The sequence below is a fragment of the Epinephelus lanceolatus genome, chromosome 6, assembly GCF_041903045.1.
Source record: "Epinephelus lanceolatus isolate andai-2023 chromosome 6, ASM4190304v1, whole genome shotgun sequence".
NCBI lineage: Eukaryota > Metazoa > Chordata > Actinopteri > Perciformes > Serranidae > Epinephelus > Epinephelus lanceolatus.
The window spans coordinates 13,560,284-13,564,763 of record NC_135739.1 but is presented as its reverse complement, the minus strand read 5'-3'; the positions used below and the strand labels follow the sequence as shown (position 1 = coordinate 13,564,763).

General features: G+C 39.0%; 1 long non-coding RNA gene across 1 annotated transcript; it reads right to left on the bottom strand.

Annotated features, from left to right (window-relative positions):
* Nucleotides 1-736: 736 nt before the first annotated feature.
* Nucleotides 737-1,926, bottom strand: LOC117253577 (uncharacterized). The gene is made up of 4 exons (XR_013491702.1): nt 1,853-1,926; nt 1,532-1,679; nt 1,132-1,380; nt 737-1,030 (listed from the first exon to the last, which is right to left on the bottom strand). It is a non-coding gene; the product is annotated as an uncharacterized LOC117253577 (long non-coding RNA).
* Nucleotides 1,927-4,480: the final 2,554 nt, after the last annotated feature.

Below are 4,480 nucleotides of genomic sequence, written 5' to 3'. Positions count from 1 at the left end.
TTCTTTGACTTCGAAAAGCACATCACTTTAATTTTGTCAGAATTGAGTACGAGTCTCAATTTATAATGATTTTTCTGAACGATATTAAAGACAGATTGCAGATGTTGTATGGCATTGGCTAATGATGAAGAAGAACTATACAAAATGGTGTCATCCGCATAAAAATGAAACTTTGCGTCAGTTACATTTTGACACAAGATATTTATATAAATAGTAAATAAAATGGGACCCAATATGGACTCCTGGGGGACACCGGTTACATGGTTAATAAGACCTTGAGCTATATGATAAATTAAGTAATGATGAGGTTATGATTATGACTTTAAAGGAGTTGAAACAGCTTTGGTTCTTCTCCTGTTTCCCTGTTTTCAACACACTGCTTCTGTAATACTCTCACTTTCTGAAATAAAGTCTCCCAATATGAGCAGCCTCGCTGACCTGCTTGACCAAACTTAATGAATATCTGCCAACAACGACCGTCGCCATGGAGTCAACATTGGGCGGGAACAAATCTGCCAGGGAGTCCCCACACACCACAAAAGAATTAAAAATTTGAAAACTCATTTCCAACTATATTATATTATTTATCATAACCAAACACAGCTATAAAGTATTCTAAGCTAATAATGTCCACGTAAATTACACATGCTCTGACTGACACATCACTATCTGACAAATAGAGCGTGATAAATACCATTTACATCTTCTGATAAAAAAAAAAGAGAAAACAACGATATTTAAGACATTTTTTTATTTTGCCTTTCCAATAAAGAGCAAACACTGACAGAGCGACTCAGACACAACTACTCCTCCAAAATACAAATACAAAGATGCTGAAGCAAAGCTGTGTGTAAGATTGTTATTTTTTTCAATCTTTCCAATTCTTGCAAACTTTGTTGATCCATGGGAGGAACTTTGAGATGTCCGTATAGATGCTGGGTTCATTTGTGTTGATGCAGTTGCCACATTCGTTATAAGACGCCACACCCACAGTCTTCCCGTCACACACCAGTGGACCACCAAAATCCCCCTGTGAGCAGGAAATATCTTCATTTACTCATTCACCATGATGTCAATACTTTTTTGGACTAGAAACTACAATTTTTCGATATAACAGGAGAGAGAACATACCTTACAAAGAGTTCGCTTTGTGCTATATCCACCTGCACAGATAACATCTGCAGAAAGACCAGGCCATTTCTTCTTACAGTCTTGCAGGTTAATGATAGACACATCGGCCACTTTCAGATCATCTACAGTGTTACCACCAGGTGTAGTGCAACCCCATCCAGCTACACGGCACTGTTTGTTTGCTTCTACCTTAATATCAGCCAATGCAATTGTTTTTACATCAACATTCATTCCCTCCTCCCCCGCCACCTGGAGACACAAAGAATCACAAAGTAATAATCAATATCTGACTGTCTGTCAGAACATGGGTTTACTCCTCATCAGACCACCAGATTAAAATAATGTGACTGTAAAAATACAAGATGTCATTTGGACTGCTAGGTTGAATAAATGTACTTACTTGTAGGAGCATGATGTCATTTCCTTTTGTAAAATCCTCATAAGAGGGGTGTTTGCACTTCTTCTTGATGTATTTCACTGTTTTTATAGCTGCATCAGTTTTGTGGGTGCTCAGAACAACTTTAGCTTTTGTCAGATTCCTGAGAAATCTAAAATAAGATGTTGTCAGTGGATTTTGAAAAAACAAAAAAACACACAAAGCAACAAATGATACATGTCTTTTATAAACAGTGGGTTTGTATGACATTAATTGTTTTTTTTATTTGAATTCTGATGACATCAAATGAAAACAATGATTGCTGGAGGAAGAACTGTGACTCACACATCACAGCGTGCAGCGGTGACCACAGTGTCTTTACTGATGCGGAATCCTCCACACACATGTTTATTGTCGCTAAATGAGTTCAAATTAGTTTCGTATTTCAGAAAAAAAAGGATGCTCAACCTGTTGTGTTGGGGGTTTCAGGTCACCCCTCTTTATATAGCAGAGTTTGATCTGTACAATTTGATTTCAGTCTATTTTATCTTGACTCACAGCCACATCCTACGGCCGTGTGACATTTGCAAAGCACATACAGCATGTAATGAGTATGTGATAACGTCAGCTACATTTAGAAAAAGGTTTAGGTTTAGAAAAAAAATCATCATCACTTGGCTTAAAATGAGTATGGTTGTTACTAATGTAACGTAATGACGTGTGACATACTGGTACGTTACCAGGATAGCACTCTACACATACTAGCACACTGCATTTTTATTAAAATAACTCAACTGACTTGGTCTCACACGGGACACGGACAGCGGGCTCCCGGCTGAAAGTTTGTTTGGCCCATACACCTCCCCTCCCACCTGCCGTATGCAGACTTTCCCACTCTTCATACCACTGCCTCTAAAGGGTGTCTTTGTGTGTCTCCGAAGCTGAGGGTCACTGGCCAAGTGTCGGTATTTGATGAGTTGGGAGTGAGACTGTGTTGAATAATCCTGTACTTCTCATAGTATCAGTACCTTCCCAAAATGAATACAACACAAAGGGGTCTACTCGCCAAAGACGCCTCATATTTCTTAACTTTATTTTGCACCATGTCGATAAATTCATTTAATCAGTCTTACACCGAACTCTCTCCTGATTATAATAACTTCATGGATGAGGCAGTATCTCCACCACAAAACCTCCATTTTACTATGAATGTTTGCTGAAGAAAAATTTTGTGCAAGACTTAACTCATGACGTTTGATGATGCTTTGGATCCAGGGAAGATGTTTTGAGATATCCGTGTAGACGTTGGGCACATGTCGGTAGCTACAATTTCTCTTCCTGTTGAAAGACAACACCAGAGCACCACCAGAATCCCCCTGTGAGGAGGAAGAAATTCCTCATTCATACTTTGACTGAAGATGATTGCAGCATGTTTCCACAGCAGCTGATATTTTCTACAAACAGACAGAAAGGATAGAATCCTTTGTTGGTCTCATATCCACCTGCACAGATAACACTGGCAGGAAGAAGAGACCATTTGTCCCACAGACTTCCAGATTAATGATAGACACATCCACCACTCTCAGATCATCAACAACACTACCATCAGTACTTGTGGAACCCCATCCAGCTACACGGCATGTTTAGTTTTCTTTCATATTTGTTTCACACTTGGGAGGTGGAATTGTCTGGACTCTGCTGTCCAGTCGAGCTTTCTCAGCCAGCTGGAGGCATCAGGAAGTAAAACTTCAAAACTAGTTGGATTGTGTGATTATTTTCTATTTGATCCTGACTTCTAACCACATGCATTGTGCAATGTATTTTTGCACGTTTGCAGTGTGTATTATCTTTGCATGATCTTGTTTGTTATCTGATGTCTTAACAGCATGATGCACATGCATTATACAATCAGTATCTGATGAGTTTATCACAGTCTGTCACATGAATTCACTCGCCCTCTTCTTTATTGTACACATACTTTTATCGATTTTAAACATCTAACAAGTTATGCGTACACATAAGAGCTCCCCCCTGGTTAGATTACAAGGTATTATATTAAAAACAATCCACATACATAAGACAAAAGGTGCATAAGGAAGGGGAAAACTATGTCGTCAACACAGACGTTTTTAAAAAACGAATAAATGAGAAATAGTAACAATATACAGGCACACGTAAAGGACTGACTGCGGCACACTTAGCCTTATTTCCAGAGCATCTTCTATATGATCCTAGTTTTTGTTTATATTGTGTTATCCTATGGACTTTGTTCTGGAGTTTTCTGTTTGTGTTCTTCCTTGTTTTATGTTATTCATTGATGTTTAATCTGCTTCCTGTTTTATTTTGTAGATTCTCTTCTTCTTTACTTTGTTTCTTTGAGTGTTTTCTGTCACACCTGTCCTCCATCAGTCTCGTTAGTCCCTCCCTGTTCCCAGAGTCTTCCCTTCACACCTGTTCTGTGTTAGTCTTGTTTGCTCCACCCTTCTTGTTGGCCAATCTCCATTTCCCTCCTTTTGCCCATGTCCTCCTACTCCAGCTGTGTCTCGTTCTGGTAATGTTTTTCTGTGTCTATATATACCTGTGTGTTTCCCTTTGTTCTTTGTCAGTTTGTTTGTGGTTGTTCCTGCATTCTTGCCTGCGGGCCTCCTGCGCTCGTCCCTGCGTTCTTGATGCCGTCCATGCTCCGTATCCTGCCTGATATCTTGTGTTTGGATTTTTTTTACCTGAGTTCAATATATGTATTATATTTTTCAGTTTATATCTGTTCCACTTTCATTTGGACTTAGTTACCTGCTGTATCTCGATGTTTTTTATCCGCTGTATTAAAGCTCGCTTTTTTGTTGAAATCTCAACTGGCCTGTTAGTCCACATTTGTCCGCAATGAATGAAAAATGCAATAAACATATTGTTGAAAAAAAAAGATATTGTCCCATGTCCCCCTTTTTAACTGTGAGCTCCTGTCCCTCTAAAGGT